The sequence below is a fragment of the Cebus imitator genome, unplaced genomic scaffold, assembly GCF_001604975.1.
Source record: "Cebus imitator isolate Cc_AM_T3 unplaced genomic scaffold, Cebus_imitator-1.0 Scaffold54, whole genome shotgun sequence".
NCBI classification, from domain to species: Eukaryota; Metazoa; Chordata; class Mammalia; order Primates; family Cebidae; genus Cebus; species Cebus imitator.
Window position 1 is genome coordinate 7,242,505 of NW_016107369.1, and position 24,376 is coordinate 7,266,880.

Here is a 24,376-nt window from a genome sequence, read left to right on the forward strand (position 1 = left end):
CTGTAAAAACATTAATTTACTCCCAATTTAGGCTAGAGATTTAATGCAATCTCAATCAAAAGATCATTTTAAAATTTATACAGAAATGCAAATGGATAGAAATAATGAAGCAATTTTTTTAAATTATAAGTTCTGGGGTACATGTGCAGGATGTATACATGTTACATAGGTGAATATGTGCCATAATGGTTTGCTGCGCCTATCAGCCCATTGCCTAAGTATTCAGCCCAGCATGCATTAGCTATTTTTACTGATTCTCTCCCTCCCCACTGTACCTCCATCCCCAACAGGACCCAGGTGTTGTTCCCCTCCCTGTGTCCATGAGTTCTCACTGTTCAGTTTCCAGGTGTTGTTCCCCTCCCTGTGTCCATGAGTTCTCACTGTTCAGTTTCCACTTAAGAGTAAGAATATATGGTGTTTGGTTTTCTGCTCCTGCATTACTTTGCTGAGGATAATGGATTTCAGCTCCATCCATGTCCCTGCAAAGGACATGATCTTGTTCCTTTTTATGGCTGCATAGTAGTCTATGGTATATAAGTACCATATTTTCTTTATTCAGTCTATTATTGATGGGTACTTGGGTTGATTCCATGCCTCTATCATCAAAAGTGCTGCAATGAACATACGCATTCATGTATCCTTATCACAGAAAGACTTATATAGATATTATGTATCTTTATCACAGAACAATTTATACCCAGTAATGGGATTGCTGGGTCATATGGTATTTCTGCCTCTAGGTCTTTGAGGAATCACCACACTGTCCTCCACAATGGTTGACCCAATTTATACTCTCAACAACAGTGTAAAAGCATTTCCATCTCTCTACACCCTCGCCAGCAGGTTGTTTCTTGTCTTTTTAAAAATTAGCACTCACTGTGGTTTTGATTTGCATTTCTCCAACAATCAGTGATGGTGATGTTGAGCTTTTTTTCATGTTTGTTGGCCACATAAATGTGTTCTTTTGAGAAGTGTCTGTTCATGTCTTTTGCCCATTTTTTAATTCGGTTGTTTTTCTGGTTGTAAATTTGTTTAAGTTCCTTCTAGACTCTGGATATTAGACCTTTGTCAAATGGATAGGTTGCAAAAATTCTCTCCCATTCTATAGGCTGCCTGTTCACTCTGATGATAGTTTGTTTTGCTGTGCAGAAGCTCTTTAGTTTAATTAGATCTTTCGTTGCAATTGCTTTGATGTTTTCATCATGAAATCTTTGTCTATGCCCATGTCCTGAATGGTATTGCTTAGATTTTCTTCTAGGGCTTTTATAGTTTTGGGTTTTACATTTAAGTCTTTATCTTGAGTTAATTTTTGTATAAGGTGTAAGGAAGAGATCCAGTTTCAATTTGCTGGATATGGGTAGCCAGTTCTCCCAGCACCGTTTATTAAATAAGGAATCGCTTCTCTGTTGTTCATTTTCCTCAGGTCTGTGGAAGATCAGATGGTTGTAGATGTGCAGTCTTTTTTCTGAGATCTCTATTCTGTTCCATTGGTCTATGTGTCTGTTTTTGTACCAATACCATGCTGTTTTGGTTACTGGCACCGTGTAGCCTAGTTCAAAGTTGGGTAGTGTGATGCCTCCAGCTTTGTTCTTTAGAAGTTATTCGTAAATAAGAACTAGAGGGTGCACACTACTGAATATCAAGACTTCTTATAAAGCCCAAGTAATTAAGACAGTGTGGTATCAATATTATATTAGAGAAATAGAAAAATGAAATGGACTAGAAAACACAGAGGCAGACCACATATGAGATTGATAACAAAGGTGACATTTCAGAGCAGTACAAATGAAGATTTTTCAATAAGTGGTACTGGGTTTATTGGATATCCACAAGGAAAACAAAATAAACATGGATACCTTTCTCACACTATAAGCAGTGATCAATTGCAGGTAGATTTTTCAACCTAAAGATAAAAGGCAAAAAAAAAAAAAAAGGACCTCTATAAATTAAAACAGAGTAACTTCATAACCTTAGGGTAGGCAACAATTTCTTAAGCAGGCACAGGAAGCAATAACCATAAAGGAAAAGACTGATAAATTGGATTATATTTTAAGTGAGATCTCCAATCCATCAAAAGAGAGTAAAAGGCAAACCACAAGAGTTGGGAAAATATATTTTAAAAACATATGACAGGTAAAAGTATTTGTATTAAAAATTTGTTTTTAAAAGAAGACTTCTACAACTCAGTAAGATTAAAAATCTAATTTTAAAATAGGCAATAAGCTTGAACAGGCACTGCAAAAGACAAAAGTGGCAAAAAATATTAAAAAGGCACAACATCATTAGTCACCAGAAAAATGCAAATTAAAGCCATAATAAGACATGCACCCACCAGAATGGCTAAAATTCAAACATTTAACAATCTCAAGCCTTGCCAATTATATAGAGAAACTAAAACAGTCGTGAACTGATGATAGGAGTATTAATTGGTACAGCCACTGAAGAAAACCCTTTGTAAGGCTCTAATAAAGCTGAACATATGCACACTCCATGATCCCACAATCCAGTCTTCAGTGCGTATACCAAACAGAAACATATTCATGTGTGCGCCACAAAACACATACAGAAGTATTCATAGCAGCAGTACTCATAAAATATCTAATGTAGAAATGTCCCAAATGTCCCTCAAGAGTAGATGAATTGTTTGTGGAATATCACAAAGAATTCCATACGGCAGTAAAAATAGTCTACTGCTATACATTGCAACATAGACAAATTTCACAAACAATGTTGTACATAAGGATCCAGAAAGAAATAGTACAGGCATTTATGTATAATTTCATATATATTTCATTTATTTCAAAAAAGAGAATTCTACAGTGTTAGAAATCAGGTTAGTGGTAGCTACTTGGCAGGCTGAAGTGGGAGGATTGCTTGAGCTTAGGAGATGGTGGCCATCCTGGGCAATGTAGTGAGACCTCATCGAGAGAGAGAGAGAGAGAGAGAGAGAGAGAGAGAGAGAATGAATATGAATGAATGAGAATCAGCTTAGTGCTTACCAATGGAAAAAGAAGAAATATATACTTACTAGGAGGGCCCATGAGGTGGTTTCTGGAAGAAAAGTAATATTCTCTTTCTTGATCTGGGAGAGATAACGTGGATGTGTTTACTGTTTGAAAATATACTGAACAATGATTTGTATACTTTTCTGTAAATATGTTATACTTCAGTAGAATTGCATGTTTGAAAAAGAATACTGCAAATAAATGCAGAGCTGGAGGAAGGATGCATGTCAGGTTCTCAGGGTGCATTGCAGCCCTCTCACATACAGTGATCCAAAAAGTGACATCATGGCAGGGTTATAACTGCAGGGATGGTGAAGGAGCCAGAGATTGTGCCTGTTACCACTGTGGACTGTCCTGGCCAGAGTATGCCTTATCATCGGACACACAGATTAAACCAACGTAGACATGTGACTAATCAGGACAAAGTCATTCCTTGAGACTGAGACAAAGATCCTGGAAGAAAGAAGATTCCTCCCCTGTGAGGGGACCGTGTTGAAAAGATGTGAGGGTAGAAATATTAGTGACCATCTTCTTTTTCTCCCATGTCACAGGAGGAGGAAGACAAGATATCAGGAGTGCTGACAATGTCATTTAAGTCCCTGGATCCAGCTATGCCTGAATTCTCAGATTATGTGGCCAGACAAACTTATTTTTGCTTGAGATACTTGGATTTTGCTTCCATTCAGTTAGGGTATTGGTATTTGTTCAGAGAGAAGACTGAATCCCCATCACTATCATCACTATTATGTGGTGTTCAAGTTCCTTCACATTCTGGCCCCCACTTGCACATCTAGGTTTATCCGTCGCTGTTCATCTTCATATGTCCAACAACGTGGTAATCTCAACTACAAAAAACTCCCCCAACCAAGAATTCCCAATAAGCAAAGTTCAACTTACATCTATTTCCAAATACATTTTTGATAGTCAATTGGTCTTTCCTGTTAAGAATAATTAGAAGACATAAGAATCTTGCACCAGCCTAGGCAACGTGATGAAACCCTGTCTCTACAAAAAATACAAAATCAGCTCAGATCGGTGGCATGTGCCTGTAGTCCCAGCTCCTCAGGAGGCTGAGGTGGGAGGATCACCCGAGCCTGGCAGGTCAAGGCTGCAGTAAGCCAAGACTGTACCACTGCAGTCCAGCCTGGGCAATAGAGTGAGACCTTGTCTCAAGGGGAAAAAAAAAAACTCTTGGGATTAGAAACAGATTTTTTTAAGTGGGGGAGGGGGTTTTAAGGCAGATGGCAGGCAGGGGAAGTGGTTTTTGCAGAGAAGATTTTGAAATCCAAAGGAAGCCAAAAAACAAATGAAAACCTGGAACTGGCAGCATATGCTTTGGCATGACACTAAATACCCTACACGTGGGGGTGAGGTATCTGAGGACTTCCTAATCACTCATGTCAACTAAGTTAAATAAAGATGTATCTATCCACTTTACCCTTCAGCCACAGGGAGACCCAGAAGTCAGCAGTCAGCCTCTCTGACAGAAAGGAACTAACGTTTGTACAGAAAGCCTGGCACGGAGGAAATGGCCCTTGCGCGTGAGAATTGTGCACTGAGTGTAATAAAGCAAAGTCACCTGTAAGCATTTCACTCAGCAGGGGAAGGGAGGGGAGGTCGGGGTGGGGGGGATAACCTGGAAAACAGCAGGAAGTAACTGAAAATTCACTGTGGCACACTGCTCTTACCAACATAAGGTGAGTAAAATGTCACTCACAATCTACTTTTCTCATTTTACTTTCAGTAAATATGACAAATACTTACTGGACAGTTTTGCTTACACCTAGATTTCCCCTATCCTTGTTTTCACTAGAGTTTTAAGTTCATCAACATGGACTCCTTCCACCAGAAAGGTTTTTAAGGACCCCACTCTCTATACGGGGGACATTAAGTCTTCTTTGCCCATTCCTTGCATTTGATCACCTGTATACTTTTTGTTTACATTGAAATGCCTCAAGCATACTCTTGCCATCCCTGTCCCTGACTCCATTTCTGCAGGCCCCAGACCCCTCGGTCCTCCAAGGTCCAATTCATCTACTTAGCCTATTCAGGGAAATCTCTCAGCAGAAGTCCTTTCTCCCTCATTTTCCATATATTGCTTACCACATTTGTTTCCCTTTCTCCCCTCCTCCAGAATCTTAAGTTTCTTGAACACAGGAGCCATATTCGATTAATCATTATCTGGAAATGGATACTTGGTAGGAAGACAGATGCACTGTCTGATGCAGACCAGCAGGGCAAGGAGTGGGGAGGAGCAGCAGAGACCCCAGGTCTCTCTCCTGGGGAAAGAGGAAACATCTCTCCCCCATAACCCCATTAATACTTGACTAAACCAGAGATTGTTTCCAGGTACACACTCTTTCAGTAACAACTGCAAAGCAATCACAACGAAGATCAAGAGAGTTCAGCTACTTTGTCTCCTGTCTGTCACATACCCCTGGCTATCTGCAGAAACCAGCAGCCAAGCCCTAAACTACCTGCTATCCTGAAAGTACCTTCCCCTTAAAAAAAAAAAAAGTAGTCTAAAATGTAATCAATAAATTTATTCTTTGTGAATGCGTCCTTTCTATTTTGACCAGCTGCTGAATCACTCTTTGTATTAGGATGTATGGTCAGCAAATAATAGAATGGCATCTTCCTGCTTGGTTTGGAATCTAAACACTGTAGCACTTACACAGAAGTTTAAGGGGAAAATATATTGGACATGTTATTTAAAGTTATCTTTTTTTTCTAGAGAGGTCACACCATAAAATGCAGCCAGCTCAAAAGGTGTTTCTCTTTGATTGGGCAGTATAGACATGCATAATATTTTTCTTTTTTTTTGAGATGGAGTTTCGCTCTTGTTGCCCAGGATGGAATGTAATGGCACGATCTTGGGTCACTGCAACCTCCGCCTCCTGGGTTCAAGCAATTCCCCTGTCTCAGCCTCCCAAGTAGCTAGGATTACAGGCATGTGCCACCATGCCCAGCTAATCTTTATTTTGTATTTTTAGTAGAGATGGGGGTTTCTCTGTGTTGGTCAGGCTGGTCTCGAACTCCCAACCTCAAGGGATCCACCCAACTTGGCCTCCTAAAGTGCTGGGATTACTGGCTTAAGCCATCACTCCCGGCCTGATATACATAGTATTTTTCTAATTGAAATTAGTTGTTAATGATTTTTAAATGAATTACACTTCAGCAACAACAGGGCTTTCTGAGCAGCACATACTTCTCACTTCAACACAGTCTCCATCTGTCCCTAATGCAGTCCCAACCCTGAGGTCCAGGGTCAGGTGTCATTCATCAACACACATGCATGGCTGTTTTGCTTTCAGACAAAAGGAAATGCTATTTGGTACCCAGGTCTCTCTTGACAATGAGTCAAAGGACCCCATATTTCAAGAAAAATAGATATAAATGTATTTCTTTCTGGGAACAAAAGCTTTCTGTATGTGTAGTGCGCAAACAAAGCATGTTTCTGATCTGTAAAAATTACAACTTAAGCTATCATTGTGAAAGAAACCTTACTTATTTCCTTTACCTAACTGGTCTATTGAGTGTTTGAGTTTGCAACTCATTTTTAAAACGCTTTTTCCTTCCTTCCTTCATTTCACAAATAGTTCTTAAACAATTATGCGAATCACAATCTGTGATAGAGGCTGAAGCTACAACAGGAAATAAGAGTTTCTGCATTTATGGAATGTATATTCTAGCAGAGGGAGACAGAAATATGTAAATACATATAATGCAATGTTGTGGTAATAAAGCTATGATCAAAAATAGGGCAGGTAAGACAATGAAGAACAATGAGAAGGGGCAGGACTTATTCCTTTAGCTAGAGTGTTCTGAGATGGCTTTAACTATCAAAATTTTATATTAGTCCTTACTCTGAAATCAAACAATTGTTTTAATAACAAATTACGGACATGCACCACGAGTCAGTGGTGGACCACGTATGTGAAAGGGGTCCCATGAGATTGTAATAGCACATTGTTACTGTATCTTTTCCATGTTTAGATATATTTAAGTACAAAATACCACTGTGCTGCAATTACCTACAGTATTCACACAGTAACATGATGCACAGTTTGTAGCCTAGGAGCGCTATACCATATAGCTTAGGCTTGCAGTAGGCTATACCATCTAGGTTGTGTAAGTACACTCTAGATCAAAATCACCTAATGCTGCATTTCTCCAAATGTATCGTGGTCATTAAGTGACACACGACCGTGTTATCAACACCTTTCATCTGAAAACTTTGCCGTTATCCCTCTTTGCACCTATCAAATTTCTTCCTATTTCCCAAAGCCTGTCTCTTCCAGATCTGATGACAGAATGCTGTCTCTGAGGTAAACTATAATGTACTTATTGTCTTCATCATCTATTTGCTACCAAATCTGACTTACAAAATCCCCCGCATTTTTTCCTAAACTATCATTTAACATCTTGTCTTGCCAATTTTCTATTTATTCCTATCATCTCTCCAATACAACCAAAATGATCTCAAGGGTAGGGTCTCTGTTTATTCCCCATCTTGTGATATATGAAAGAGACTCTGGACTTCGGGGTCAGATAAGACATGAGTTTAAATCTTGGTTCCTCAATGACCATCTGACTTTGGGCAAGTGGCTGAACCTTGTTTCCACTCAGTTTCCTCATCTATAAAATGGGCATTATAGCACCTAACATCTCTTAAAGGACTTTGACTTGAAAAAGCTTAACAAATGCTGATTGTTATTTTGCAAGATCAGTCCACAGCCATATGACGGACCCATAATTTTGCAGGCTGAGCAAGTTTTTGTTTTGGCAGTCAATTTTTGTCAAGCATTTACTATATGCATTGGCCTTGTGCTGGAGGTGGAGATAAAATTCTAAACACAAATCATAAAACAAAAAAGCCAAACAGACCAACACTCAATGGGGTAGATAAACATTAATGTAAAACTAGAAGCTAGGATGACAGTCTCACTATATCATGGATATGAAGTGGATCTTGCCAGGCAAAATCAAGAAAGCAACAAGAATGAGTGCTGTAACCATGCTGTAACCACATGCACCTTGCATCCACGCTCATAATCCATGTACCGACACTAGTCCATGAATTCCTATCAATACTAGCCAATCCTTCCTCCCCCACCCACAGCTGTCACTCTGCAACTCAATAACTCAGCAAACATTTACCAGACTCCTACTATGTGCCAAGCACTGTAAGAAACCCCAAGGATGCAGAGAAAAAAATAAAATGTGGGCTTGCTCTGGGGGTCTGGCATAAGCCCTATCAATGCAGCAGCAGTCTCCTTTTTCACTTCTCTTCCTGCTGGTGATTAATGGTCTTTAACCTCCAGGAAACGGAGGCATCTTTGGTTATCACAAAGGTCTTGCCCATGCTGCCTTCTCCCACTCAGACATCTGGGCCACTTGCTTTCTAATGGACTCCTCAAATTCCAATGTGAGAACTGTGGAGCAGGAGTCTCAGAGACTTGGGGGCCCCTCAAATGCTGGACTACCAGAGCAATTCCTCAGGAACAGAAAAAGGAACCATTATCCTGAAATACTTATTTCTCAACAGACTCATGATAAAAATTATTAGAAAACAGGCACTGTGCTGTGAGAGTCCCATCTTCTTAAGTGTCTATGCTTTCTGTACCCTGTACTTCATACGGGGTCCTGCATTCTCTTCATGGTTACACATATTCAAGGTGTATTTTTTAAATTATTCTTTCACAGATGAGAAAACTAAGGTTCAGAAACACAATTAATACGATTTTAAAATGTCTGCTGTGCTCCTTTAAGAGCAAATAATAGCAGTTCTCTCTCTGGGCTCCAGGCCAGCCAGGTCTTCACGGGACCAACACAGGTGCCTGGGGTATTTCCAAGGGAGCACTGCTGCCATCACCAGCTTTCATTCATGCAGGGGACCTCACCTCAGCTGGCTTTGTAGAATGCAATGCTTCCATGCGTGCAAGAAAATAGGCTCTTGGGTCAAGCAGATACTAGTGAATGGGTGAACTCTACCATGGACAGATCTAAAGGTGGCTTTCTCTTTGATGGTTTAACCAAATTACTGTGAAATGCCAAGACAGCCTCTAGGACAATTCATTTGAATAGCCTGAGCTATTAATAAATGAACATCTATTTGAATAGCCTGAGCTATTATTAAATGAGTATCTATTTTGTTCATATCCAAATATTTACACATTTTTTGAAGTTACCACACATAAAAATTGTGGTTGCTTGTACCACCCTATGTTACTAGCACCTAAGAAGAAGGAAAAGATAAATTTTCTATATAAAAGGCAGCCAAATAAGGACAACCAAAAGTTCTAACTAGGGTATTTCAGCCAGCTAGAATCTCCTATCAAATACACATATTCAAGATCACCAGAGGGAAGCGGTGAAGAACACCACCCTTTGGTGTCAGGAGTCCTGGATTTTATTTTTGATGCTGCTACTTCGCTTTGTGGATGTATGCAGGTTTATTTCTCCCTCTGAAGTTTTAAATTTCTTCAATCATAAAATTGGGACCTATCTAACAGAATGGTGATAGAGTTCTAAAGGGCATTGCTCTGCCTTTTTTCTTGATGGGAGGGATGGGGGGGATGGGGAGAAGGGGTGATTGCTTGCTTTACCTGCTGCCTTGATAACTGGGGTAATAGCAAACCCCTCTCTTTTGGAATATGTGTATGTGTTAGAAAATAAATGACCTCTTCCAGGTCTCAGAGTGAAGTATTTGGCAGGCTTTGTGGTTTGTAACATCTCAAGCAGATATTCTTAGTTGTTATTTAATGTAACTCAATAGGTTTAATGATCATTTTAACTGCCTACTAATAAGCATTTTTGCTTTCTTTACAGTTTGAAGTACTGTGGTCCTTGAATGATTGGAACTCTTATTACAGACTTAATGTTTCCAAATTCTGGATTATTCTTTTGTCTTGACTACTCCAGAAAGATATTCCTCCCTAAGAGAAACTGATATCGATTCAACCAATGCTTACTGAACACCTATTGGCAACTGTATTTTGGGACACTGGATGAACAGATGCAAAGAAAAGTCAAATAGGCTTTTTGGTCCCAAGGAGCTTACTGTGATGGTTAAAACTAAGTGTCAACCTGATTGGATTGAGGGATACAGAGTATTGGTCCTGGGTGTGTCTGTGTGTGTGTTGCCCAAAAGAGATTAAACTTTTGGGCAACACACACATTTGTGTTCCCCCAGCTGGCGAGGGAAGGCAGATCCACCCTCAGCCTTCAGTGTAATCTGGTGGACACAATCTAATCAGCTTCCAGTGAATATAAAGCAAGCAGAAAAACGTGAAAAGGAGAGACGAGACAAGCCTCTCAGCCTACATCTTTCTCCCATGCTGGATGCTTCCTGCCCTCAAACATCCGACTCCCAAGTTCTTCAGTTTTGGGACTTGGACTGGCTCTCCTTCTCCTCAGCTTACGGACAGCCTATTGTGGGACTTTGTGATAGTGTAAGTTAATACTTAATAAATTCCCCAAGATATATATCATATATATAAGATAAATAAAAAACTCCCTGATATATCTATATATCTTACAAATATCTTATAACTATATATCATATAAAGATATATTTTATTTATATCATATATAAAATATATATAGATATATCAGGGAGTTTTTTATTATATATATTGGGAGTTTATATATATCATATACATATAAGATATTTATATCATATATATGAATGATATATATATATATGATATATATATATATATCATATATATATATATTATTAATTCTGTCCCTCTAAGAGAACCCTAATACATATTTTGGTACCAGGAGTGGTTCTAGAGGAACAGAACATTAAGGATGGAGTTCTTTCCTTGATTTTGGGGTTTCTGGAGTTGGCTGCTTAATATGATTAGACCCCAAAATGCTAAGGACTCTAATAGTATAGAAAACACCAATAGTCCTTGGCAGAAATTGTTTAAAGAGTTATGCAAAATAAATGCATTTGACACTTATTCACCACTCGTGTGAGGTAAGTTTAGTGACTCTACACATAATACATTTGACCTATGTGGAGAAACAAGGAACATAATGAAGCTGGTTGGTTGCTCCTAAGCTCAATGGACAAACTGATGAAAGAAAATAGTGAACTCAGGGATTCTGTCTCATGGCTTCAGAAGCAGATGCTGAGCCTCAAACCTGCTAGGATTGCCCCGAGTGAGAGTCTTATCTCCTGCAGAGAAAGAGCCAAAATTGTGGAGAAACAGACACAAGCTCTTGAAGGCGGCCCACTGTGAGCAAGTTGAAAATGCCTGATCTCCCTTGGTCTAATGTAGAGGAAGGGATCCAAAGACTTAGGGAGATTGGAATGACAGAGTGGATTAGTCACTTCAGACCTACTCATCCCAGCTGGGAGAGTCCAGAAGATGTACCCTTGACCAATGCCTTGCAAAATAGACTTGTGAGGGCAGCACCTGCATCTCTGAAGAGCCCCATAATTGCTCTTCTCTGTATGTCAGATTTAATGGTGAGAACCACAGTCACTCAACTACAAAATTTAAATACAATGGGAACAACTGGATCCTGAGGTGGCAGGGGCCAAATGGCAGCAATCAACCATCAAAGGCAAGGTGGGCACAGATACCACAGTGGATAGCTGAGGCAAAGTGGCAATCAGAATAGTCTGACTTGCATAGAGCTCTGGCATTGGCTAATGAATCATGGGGTTCCTAGAAATTGCTGGGAAGCCTACTGCATTCCTACTTAAATTATATAAAAGAGAAAACTTTTAGGTTGAATGGACAAAAGACTAATTTGAATTACAAAAACACAGAATCACAGTTCCTCAATTTCCAGACTTGAGCCACTTTATAGACCCAGAACCCCTTGGATAAAGGGGAAGCTGGGTCTCCTTGAGGAAGGGCCCTAACTATATTACCAAAAATTTATGCAGTGAATCGTTCTCTCATTCTTCCCCAAGGAGACCACCAGCCTTTTACCAGGGTAACTGTGCACTGGGGAAAGGGAAATGATCTGACATTTCAGGGACCACTGGACACTGGCTCTGAGCTGATATTCCAGGGGACACAAAATGTCATCACCATCCTCCAGTTAAACTAGAGGCTTATGGAGGTCAGGTAATTAATGGAGTTTTAGCTCATGTCCAACTTATAGTGGGTCCAGTGGGTCCCCAAACTCATACTGGGATAATTTTCCCAGTACTAGAATGCACAATTGGCATAGCCATACTTAGCAGAGGAGGATTTTGATAATCAAGTGGACAGGATGACATGATCTGTGGACACCATTCAGCCTCTTTCCCCAGCCACCCATCATCACCCAATGGGCCCATGAACAAGGTGGCCATGGTGGCAGGGATAAATGTTACACATGGGCTCAGGAACATGGACTCCTACTCACCAAGGCTGACCTGGCTATGGCCACTTCTGAGTGCCCAATTTGCCAGCATCAGAGACCAACACTGAGCCCTCAATATGGCACCATTCCTCGGGGTGATCAGCCAGCTACCTGGTGGCAGGTTGATTATATTGGACCTCTTTCATCATGGAAAGGGCAGAGATTTGTCCTCACTGGAATATTTACTCCGGATATGGGTTTGCCTATCCTGCACGTAATGCTTTGGTCAAGACTACCATCTGTGGACTCACGGAATGCTTTATCCACCATCATGATATTCCACACAGCATTGCATCTGACCAAGGCACTCATTTTATGGCCAAAGAAGTGTGAGAGTGGGCTTGTGCTCAAGGAATTCACTGTTCTTTTCATGTTCTCCATCATCCTGAAGCAGCTGGATTGATAGAACAGTGGAATGGCCTTTTGAAGTCACAATTACAACCCCAACTAGGTGACAATATTTGCAGGGCTGAGGCAAAGTTCTCCAGAAGACTGTGTATGATTTGAATCAGCATTCGATATATGATACTGTTTCTCCCATAGTAAGGATTCACAGGTATAGGAATCAAGGGGTGGAAGTGAAAGTGGCACCACTCACCATCACCCCTAGTGATCCACTAGCAAAAGCTCTGCTTCCTGTTCCCATGACATTACATTCTGCTGGCCTAGAGGTCTTAGTTCCAGAGGGAGAAATGCTGCCACCAGGAGACACAACAGTGATTCCATTAAACTAGAAGTTAAGATTGCCACCTGGACACTTTGGGCTCCTCCTACCTTTAAATCAACAAGCTAAGAAGGGAGTTACAGTGTTGGCTGGGGTGATTGACCCAGACTAACAAGATGAAATCGGTCTACTACTCTATAGCGGAGGTAAAGAAGAACACATATGGAACACAGGAGATCCATTAGGGTGTCTCTTAGTATTACCATCCCTGTGATTAAGGTCAATGAGAAACTACAACAGCCCAATCCAGGCAGGGCTACAAATGGTCCAGACTCTTCAGGAATGAAAGTTTGGGTCACTCCACCAAGAAAAAAACCACAACCTGCTGAGGTGCTTGCTGCAGGCAAAAGGAATACAAAATGGGTAGAAAAAGGTAGTCACATCATTACCAGCTATGATCACATGACCAGCTGCAGAAATGAGGACTGTAACTGTCATGAGTATTTCCTCCTTTAGTTAAAAACATGTATGTGCATATATACACTTGCTCTAAGAAAATATATTTAATTTCCTTTTTCTCTGTCACGTGACATAAGATTTATTGACTTCACATCAGCATTTAAGTATTGTTAACTTTATGTAATAGTATTTGGGTTGGGGATTGGTGCATTTCTGGCTGTAGGAAGGATAGTTGTATTATGTTAGGCATAATTATGACTAATTATTGTCTTTATTTGAAGGTTATGTATGATCTCAGGAGCTGTGTATGGGTTCAAGTTGATAAGGGGCGGGCTTGTGATGGTTAATACTGAGTGTCAACTTGAGTGGATTGAGGAGATACAGAGTATTGATCCTGGGTGTGTCTGTGTGGGTGTTGCCCAAAACAGATTAAACATTTGAGTCAGTGCGTTGGGGAAGGCAGATTCAACCTTAATTGATGGGCACAATCTAATCAGCTTCCAGTGAATATAAAGCAGGCAGAAAAGTGTGAAAAGGAGAGAGGGGCCTAGCCTCCCAGCCTTCATCTCTCTCCCATGCTGGATGCTTCCTGCCCTCGAACATCCTCCAGTTTCTTTGGTTTTGGGACTCGGACTTGCTCTCCTTCCTCCTCAGCTTACAGATAGCCTATTGTGGGACATTGTGATCAGGTAAGTTAATACTTAATAACTTAATAAGCTCTGCTTTATATATATACACACACGCACATATATGTGTATATATATTACATACACATATCATATATATATTAGTTTTGTTCTTCTAAGAGAACCCTAATACCCTTACCCTCTAGTTTTCACTGTCACCAAACCAGCAGTCAGCTCATCTGGGGACTTGTCAGATAGGCACATTCTCAGGCCCTACCCCAGACAAATGGATCAGAGACTCTGGGGGTGACCCCCAGGTGTTTCTGTGTTTGAATGAGCCCTCTTCAAAGATCATTCTCATGTCAAAGCAACAAATTAGCTTACCGAGTTAAATCTAAAAGTGCCGTTTGCCCTTTAAGGAAACAGAGGCCCAGAGGCCACAGGAGAAGTTGACTGAGTAACCGCAACCAGAACTCAGGTCTCCCACCCCCAATGGCCAATCTCCCACTTCTTTTCTGATGATTTAATCCCTAAATCCGATAGGAAGCCCCAAGTATTACCAGCCCAAAGTGCAAACACTTGCTCTCAAAGAGCAGAAAAAGAACCTACTCTTTGAAAATAAGGACCACCAATAAAAACTAATATCTGATCAAAATCATTCCATAAACAAGCAGTAATTTCCCAAACCTTTAATACATTTCCAAGTTATATTTCCTAGTTATATCTTATATTTATAAAAATTTCTGGTAGAGGGGTGACTGGGTAGAAATATAATAATTGACTAGAATAATATTTGGAAGAATATACACTTAAAGACACATTCATAGTGGTTCCCCTCCTTAGCAGATTATGGATAACCTTTATTTTTTTTCTTTGTATTTCCCTGAATTGTTCTCAATAGCTAAATATTGCTTTTGGAATCAGGGGAAAAGTTAAAATTGTTTTTTTGAAATATTATATCCATATCACTCAACATGAAAGTTTATTTTGTAATTCTGTTTCTTTCCATACATCAGGATAGTGTGTGTATAGTAATTATTTATATCATGCCATATGTTACAATGAAGATGAAATTTGGTAAATATATTCCTTCCAGCTGGCACTAAGAAGAGGTTAAATGCATTCCTAGGTTCAGAGCACTATGAATTAAGACAAGCTAACTGCGAAGCTAAAGGAAAAATTAATCCCAGTATTCAGAGCTATGGAAACATCCTTTTGAAATACGTTTATATGACACACGGCTCCTTATTTCCATCCCCCTGATATTTAACCCCTGGCACAAAGCAGAATGTTCAGCAATTCCTGGCAAAGTCTTAGGAGTTCAGGGGATAAAATGCATGGGAGAAGATGAGAGACATAAGAAACAAAATGATCCTGCTTTCACATAAAATTATGTCCCTGTAGGCAATGAGACATCCAAAATTACTGGCAAATTTCACTGGCCACAGTAACCTTAAATTTTTTTTTTTCTTTCTCAAGAAATGTCTACGGACTTCAAAAACACCTATGTTGGGGATCTTATTCTGCATATCAAAAATAAATGATGAAAATGAACTTATTTAAATAAACATTTCTGCCACAAAAGCATTGTTGTAATGTTTCACTTGATAAGATGAAATTTATTGCTTCAAAGAAAAACTAACCTTGTTTTACTGAAACTCTCAGCAATATAAATTTAGTGAATGTTAACTGAAATTCCTTAAAGAAAACTGGAAGTTAAGATCTGCTGGAATCAATATAAAAAGGAAACACCAGTGGCCTCTCTCCTTCATCACAATACCTCCTAACAGCTGACATTTCTAGAACTTGCAGATGCTTTCAGGAAAGGACGAGTTATTGGAAATAGACTCTCTCTCCACATATAGCTATAGCTTATAGTGCATAAGATCACATTTACACGACGACTTAGCTTAACAGTGGTACGGTATCAAAGAACTCAGAATTCATCATCTAGGCTTTCCCTGTTTAGCATGAAAGATTTGGCTTGCAAAGGTTTCTCTCTCAAGAGTCTCACCAAATTTCCCTCAGCCCTCTACTTTCCTTCACAGAGTAATCCTACCCATTGCAAAAGTAATAAATTAAGAATAAAGAATATGCATCTTACAGAAAGTTTCCCACCAACATCCCAGCTCCCACTCCATGTAATTACCTATTTGCCTATGAAAATTGATCTATAAGAGCCGTGTTGTCAACACATTAAACCTAACAGTCTCCTTTAAGTCTTACACTTTTTAACAGACCATACACACACACAAACTTGTAGCTCATTCTCTAACTCCATGTTGATACTTACAAGTCCAGTGCTTCCATCTCTCACCCACTCTGGAGAGAAAAGGGTCCCGTGGTAGATTTTACCTAATCTCGATTATCTCTGCAGTTTTTCTTTGGGGCTGTTAAAGATATTGATCAGAACTCACCTCCTAAGCATTGATAATTCCAAGTCCACGAGACCCCAAATAGCTTCGGTTTGTAACATAGAAACGCTACTGGTCTCAACGAGAGAGAAAGAAAATAACATTCCCACTCCGTCAAATTAAGGGGAAAAAATGACATACAGCAGCTTTCATTCTGAACAAAATTAAATTTTCTGGGTCACTTTCCCTGGTCTCACTGGACCACTTTTTACGCAGCCTGCCGGTGACTGTAAACACGGTCTCTCCACTCCTCACGCAATCAGTTCAGTTGTCATTCTCTCCTAGCGAATAGCCACCGCTTCCTTTGCTAGCGCAGTTCCCAAACAACAAACCTCCCCACCCGCCCCTGCCCTCCACACCTCACCACGGAGACTCGCCTTCTTTTCTTCCAGACCACAAATGGGCGAGCTCGTTCACAGAAAAAGTTAATGAACGCCTGATTTAGAGGCAAAGCTGCCCTACCTGCGATCACAACATCGGAAGGCTGGAAGTACCTAAAAGCGCCATCCTCTGCACCCTCGTCCCCGTCGGTGTGCGCTTCACACCCAGAAACCCAGGAACATGATTTATATGCAGACCTGCACCCATCCCACACAAGTCCACACGCCAGCTTGCCTAACCACTTATGTAAGCTCGTGCTTCCACAGTCCCAAACTGCAGACACACACACACGGGCACCTGTCACGCATCTGAAATGGACAAGCACCCACACCCAGGAGATGAAATCAACACATAAGGGGTGGGGAGGGGGGATACTGTTTTAAACCATGTTTTCCCCCGTTTGTTTCTTGCCCATTTTTGTCTCAACTACAATTACCTTAGCAACCAAAGAATTGCCTTGACTCTCCGGCTCCTGAATTTCTCCTAAAGCCAACCTTGCGCCAGGTTCATGATAAAGCTGGAGAAGCCCAGGGAACCGGGGACCGGCAGCCTCTTGGGGGCGGAGGGGAAGCCTAGTCCGTCCCCGCGCCGCTCCCCACAGCCTCGCCTCCTCTTTCCGAGTTTCCGTGGTGGCGAGCGCAGGGGCTCAGCGAGCGGAGAGCGAAGCCCCGGGCCCGCGAGGAGGACGCGCGGCGGGTCGCATGGTGCCAGAACGCGGGGCGCTCGGGGTGTCTCCGGCGCACTCCGGGCTGGCCTGGCTCTCCGCTCTCCCGGGCGCTCGCCGCTCGCCCGCCCGCACCGGGCCAGCAAATGGTGCGCGGAGGTCGGCCCGTCCCCTCGGCGCCCGCCGTCTCTCGCGGCTGTGGAAGCCCGGCGCCCGGGCGGAGCTCTCGCCGCCGAGCAGGGCCGAGCGCTAGGAGCTGCCCCAACTCGCGAAGCCGTTTAGCTCCGAGGCCCGCGAGCTGCTGCAGCAGCGCCCGCTGTCGGATGCCGAGCGGAGCTGCAGCCCCGTGCCCCGCGCACCTGGGCGCCGGCACCTGGGCCCGGACCTCGTGGCGCAGGGAGGGGCCGGCGGGCGGGGACCAGCACCTGTGCGCGTCCCGAGGGCGCCGCCGCCGGGCTCACCTGTTCCCAGCGCCGCGGAAGGCGCAGACCGTGATTTGCCCGAGGAGGAGAAAACCGAGAAATTCCTCCTCCTCCAGAAGCCGCGAGAAAACCGGGAGACTGCCTCGACCGGGCGGAGGCTCCTTTCGTCAATTCCAGACTGACCCCGTCTGGAAACTTCAGTGGCGTTAAGGTTCTCTTAGGGATTCCCGGCCCGGGGTGAGGTGCCCCGTGGCTTCCGACTCCCTCACTGACGTGTTGCTGGCGCCCTCTAAACTAAAACGGGACACCGCGATTGTCGGTGATATTGTTCCTGAGCTCATCATTTTTATTTATTCAACATGCACACCACGCGCTGCATTGGGAGTGTTATAAGATGATTCCTATCTGGAACACTACAAAAGTGCTTTCGAGAAAATTGACTCTCAAATATTCTTGGGGGAAGAAGAAAAAAGTTGACAGAAAATGAGAACGTGACTTGAACTGATGCCTTTCTTTAACGTGGAGATTTGAAATGTGATGTTTATTTACAGATTCAGGAAGCTGCAGGTGGACATAGGACAAGATCATTAGTGCTGGACGTAACCGTGGGATTTATGTGCAATATCAATGCTATCAATATCAAGAATAAATTCGAGATTATTGAATTGTAGTATGTCACCAGAAAAGGGGGAAAAAGCTTAAAATACCTAAATGCTTCTAAGGATGGATGACCTGGACTCTTCATTCACATGAGTCCAAAAGTTAAAGAGTAAAGTCTCCTTCCCAAAATGTATCTTTTCCCACCATTCTACATTGATTAATGGATATAGTCATTCTTTTATTCAATAAACAAATAGCACCTGCTCAGTGTTAGACCCTCTGCTAGCATTAGAAATGGAGAAACGAAGCAGTCTCTGCCCTGAAGCCTTCAGGTCGAATGGGACAGTCCACAAGCAGATATGTGTGCTATGGTAGGCTTAGCCCACAAGAGGAGCCACAGAAACCTGGGGGAAAACATGCAACCAAGAGAAGCCATCCCCCGCCTTGTGAATAAAATAGAATTGTTAACAGATGTCCCAGTTATTTATTAATGTTGAAATAAAAAATATTTCCTTCCCTAGGCTCAATACTTGGCTCATGCCGGTTGTGGGGCTGGCTGCGGCTGTCACAGTTAAATAACGGGCCGTGCATGGAAAGAAAGGTGATGACTGGGTGAACTTCTGCTTTGAGGAGCTCTGCATTTTTTATTATTTTCTTGGAGACGTAGTTTCACTTTTGTGGAGTGCAGTGGCGCAATCTCAGCTCACTGTAACCTCTGCCTCTGGGGTTCAAGTGATTCTCCTGCCTTAGCCTCTCAAGTAGCTGGGATTACAGGTGCCCACCAGCTCATGTTTTGGTGTTTTTAGTAGAGGTGGGGTTTCATCATTTTGGACAGACTGGTCTTAAACTCCTGACCTCAGGTGATTCACCCGCCTTGGCCTCCCAAAGTGTTGGGATTACAGGTGTGAGACACAGTGCCCAGCTGTAGCTCTGCATTTCTGAGGCTAGCAGCTCCTTGAGGGCCAGACAGAGCATGAAGGAATAACACTGTGGAAGTATGAACAGCAGGCTCCAGGCTCATTAGAAGAAAGCCTTACTGTGTACTTGTCTTTTAAAAAACACATCTGTGAAATCAGATATTTATAGAAATTAGATATATATTTTCACATTGATACATTTTGTGTATTATATGGGATTCCTGATATAGCTACATAGTATGATTTCTTATACATAGAATATCTGATTTCATATATATGTGTATATATGTGGGGGGTATTTTAGATATATGTATTTAATAGAGACAGGATGTATCTCTATTTTTGCTGACATGGCCAAGAGATTGGTTTATGTACTAGGGAATTGAGCAAAAAAGTACATACATTAGGAATATTCGAGCCAGTCATCTCACTGTTGGAGAACAGAATAACCAATATAGAAAGGCAAGAGATCCAGTTAAGTGGCTTGAAATTGAAAGTGAAGATGTAAAATGATTTTGGATCCAAAGAGATTATAGATAGAAAGATAGAAGTGTATATGTGTGTGTATATGTTGATATATTTCCTAGGTTTGTCAACTGAGAAGGCCTAAAAGCAGTGGCACCCCAGTAGCAATGAACACACCTAACATTCAGACATTGGTTTCTTCATACCATCCTTCAATAAAAGGAACCAGCATTCCTTGGTGCAGTGGATAAAACTAGAATAATTTGTTCTCCAAGGAAATGAGAAAGTACTTAAAGAATTATGGAGACATGTCAAAAGAATATAGAAGTCAGCTTGAAGAGGTTCCTGTTGGCCAATCTTGGACACTTTAAGGTGTAAAATAGTTAATGACAATGACAAATTTAACCCTTTGATTAAAATAAGAATCCATCAGTCCATGCTGATAGAAACAGAGAAAGGAACTCTATGGTAGAATGCAACTAATAAATGAAGAAGAAAAGATAGAATTAGAAAACCACCGTTTGGCAACCACCATCTTAATAATTGATTTGGGCCAGAATCATCAATAGCTACTAAAATTGGTGGATAAAATTTTGATGAGGAGCAGGATATTTCCCTAGTCTCAAAGTATATCTCTAAAAATGTTCATTAATACATTATTAATTATTAATAAGTACAGCATACTTATTACTTAACATGCAGCTGTAAATACTTGGGAGATATCATCTTAATCAACTGGTAAAATTTTACATAAATGAAAACCAGCAATGGGGCAAATCAGCCTTGTGCTGCATCTTGACATGATACGCCAAGAATGTAGTTTCATTTCTTATACATAAGTATGTAAGTCAGGATAAAACATCAGAGAAATGCAAATTGAGAGAAAAATCAAGTAACTGGCCTGTACTCTTTAAAAATGTCAAGACTATGATAGTAAAGATTGTTCCAGATTGAAGGACAGTAAAGAGATGACAGCACTAAATGCAGCATGTGATCTTGAATGGGATCCAAAACGTATAAATGACTTTTGTGGCATACTCAGTGGATTCTGTGGATTTGATAGATTAAATTGGATAGTTGTTATTTTCCCGATGTGCTCAAGGTATATAGTAGAGTGTTCTTGTTTTTAGGAAGTATAAACTGAAATATGAAGTGGTAAAGGGATATCACATCTGCAACTTACCCTCAGAAGATGGTAAGGGAACCCTCTGAATAATTTTTGTAGCTTTTGTAATTTATTATAACATTATTTCAAAATGAAAGGTTTACAAAAAAACATTAAAGTATAATTGTTTTCCTTACCAAATAAAAAAATTGTCTTCACTTTTCTAAAATGATCACCATGGGTTTCTTTAAGAATCAGCTCATGACTGGCTTTGCTAAAAATATGATTTGATCTATTGCTATATACAATAATGTGATTCAGCCCAATATTTTGTTCATGCACTCAGCAATTACTAATTAAGGGCACAGTGCATGCAAGGATCCTGAAATTCATCTAAAGTATAAAATGAAATAATATTTATAGGTAAAACCCTGACTCTTTTGATTACTTCATTATCAAGTGAGGAGTTGCAGGAAAGTGTGTAATAGAATCGATTGTGGTGTAGCTCTCAAAATGGGTGATAAATTGAACAGAAGAATGGAAATGAGTTGGAAATTTCATTTCAATAACTTCATTGACAGGCCAAGGTAGAAAACTATTGTGTCAGTGCATTTTGTGCATGTATTGATAATGGTGGTTTTGGGGAAGATAATGAGTTTTGGGTCATGTGGCCCATTAATCAAGACATATTCATGACATTTGACAGCTGATGATACTTTTCTTAAAAATCCCACATTTCTTTTTTTTTTCACTCTTAAGTGTAGTCATTTTATGAGAGATGAGGACTCTTTTCTTTGCATTTGGCAATAAAAGGAGAAAAGATTCTGGGTCACTTTTGCTTCATGTAAAATCCTGAAAAAAAGCAAATGTCTGATTAGATATGTTAGAAAATGTTTCTTTCAAACAATGGCTCAAAGGGCACAGAATTGGTATCACCTGGGGTACTTATTAAAACTTAGCAATAAAGATTCTTAAACAACCAGGTGCAGTGGCACCACCTACTATCCCAGCTAACTCAGAAAGCTGAGGTGGGAGGATCAAGTGAGTCCAGGAGTTTGAATCCAGCCTGGACAACATCGTGAAATCCTATCACTAAAAAATTAAAAATAAACAAAATTGGATCTGTTTCTTAAATATATGCTAATCGTTTCTGATGGTTAAAAAAAAAAGATTATCGAACTTCATCTGAGATCTAATAAGTCACAATTTCTAGTGATGGAGCTGGGGTATCTACTTTTGAACAAGAATTTGTGAATCACAGCCTGTGGTGTCCTTCCTTCATAGAATGCCCAGCATTTCTGTTACCACTAATTGCATAATCCCCTTCTCAAGAAGAGTGTATGGCAAGCAAGTTGATTACAGTGTAAAGTGGACCTTTTTATTCCTCTTTGCAATGTGAAGTGGATTTTTTCTATTTCCAGTATTAGCACTTGATCTACAGTTTTGAAAACCATGTGTCTGCGAATGAATGTGTTTATATCACAGTGCTAGAATAGTTATGTTTCCAGACTTGGAAATAAAGCTATGTCAGAGTGTAATGCATATTTACAAAGTCCCATGCTTAATAATCAGAATGCAGGGATATGTATATGAACAGCCAATACATATGGAAACAAATCTACATCAATAATAACAAGTTTTTAAAAACCTTCACCAGGCCCAAAATAACCCTGGGATACTATTCACACCAATTGTTTGGACCAAGTTTCTTAACCTAGGCATCTCCTAGGCACTCTCATGCACTGCCTTTCAGAAGCTTGTAGTGAGAATTATCACAGAATAGGCAGGTGCATGTGTAATATGACTTGAAAAGTGTACAGGTCTCCTTAACCAAAAGCATCCCACTTCTGTCCTCTTCCTGCTAGATGCTGGGATTTCCACAGTTGATTAGAATCAGTGACAGGCATGTTTGGTTAGGACCATGGTAAATAGGGAATATACTTCAGTAAGAAGGATCTTTTATAAAGTCAATATATGTCAATTACAAACCCTATCAAAAGTCCTAGTCATTTGAGACAACAGGTAACCCAAAAAGCTAAGGACACTAAAATTAAATGCATAATGCCCTGTAAAACATGAGAAAGCCTTTTTCTTAAGGAGAACTATATTTTAATTAATTAAAGTCCTTTTGCTGGTATTTAAGAACCAGAGTTCAACTCACATGTTATTGTCAGCCCTCTTACAAGTCCTATATTTGCCAACTCTTCATTGATTTTCTTTCTTTCTTTCTTTCTTTCTTTCTCTTTCTTTTCTTTTTTTTTTTTGGACAGAGTCTCACTCTGTCACCCAGGCTGGAGTGTAATGGTGCAATCTCGGCTCACTGTAACCTCCACCTCCTGGGTTCAAGTGATTCTCCTGCCTCAGCCTCCCGAGTAGCTGGGATGATAGGAATGTGTCATCATGTCCAGCTAATTTTTGTATTTTTAGTAGAGACAGTGTTTCCCCATGTTGGCCAGGCTGGTCTCAAACCCCTGACCTCAGGTGATCCACCCCTCGGCCTCCCAAAGTGCTAGGATTACACGCATGAGCCACTACTCCCAGCTCATTCATTGATATTCTAAAGAACACAGAAATGAAATTTGTAAGATAATTTGAAATCAGTATGCCTTCAACTTTTGCTTTTTTTTTCTCAAGATTGCTTTGGCTATTTAAAATCTTTGTGCTTCCATATGAGTTTTTACATTTTTTTTCTATTTCTGTGAAAAATGCCATTGGAATTTTGATAGTGATTGTGCTGAATCTGTATATCATTTCAGGTAGCGTACACATTTTGACAGTATTAATGTTTCCAATTCATGAATGTAAGGTATCTTTTCATTTATTTGTGTCTTCTTCAATTTATTTTTATCAATGCTTTATAGTTTTCCATGTACAGATCTTTTACCTCCTTGGTTAAATTTATTTGTGAGTATTTTATTCTTCTTGATGCTATCATAAATGGGATTGTTTTATTCAATTTATTTTTGATAGATCAATATTAGCATAAAGAAATGCAACTGATTTTTATGTGATTTTATAAGCTGCAGTAATCAAGACAGTATGGTACTGGCATAAAAACAGACACAAAGACCAATAGAACAAAAGAGGAAGTCTGGAAATAAACCTAATAATATAATATGAAGTCATCTAATTTTTGACAAAGGCACCAAGAAAATGCATTGGGAAAAAGAGAGTCTCTTAAATAAATAGTACTGGGAAAACTGAATATTCACATGGAAAGGAATGAAATTGGACCCTTATCTTATACCATAGACAAAAGTCAACTCGAAATAGATTAAA

The 24,376-nt window shown here is 40.4% G+C and overlaps 1 protein-coding gene across 10 annotated transcripts in view; it reads right to left on the reverse strand.

Moving 5' to 3' along the window:
* Positions 1-18,201, reverse strand: part of RGS6 (regulator of G protein signaling 6) — a 640,379-nt gene extending 622,178 nt beyond the window's left edge. For 5 of the 10 annotated variants that reach the window (XM_037738572.1, XM_017528743.2, XM_037738570.1 and 2 more), the window contains exon 1: positions 17,006-17,270. The gene's annotated coding sequence lies outside the window, so the exon portion shown is untranslated. Of the gene's footprint in view, positions 1-16,546; positions 16,863-17,005; positions 17,271-17,360; positions 17,854-18,049 lie in introns of those variants that run through there. The other 5 variants (XM_017528742.2, XM_017528740.2, XM_017528738.2 and 2 more) reach the window with 3 other exon arrangements.
* Positions 18,202-24,376: the final 6,175 nt, after the last annotated feature.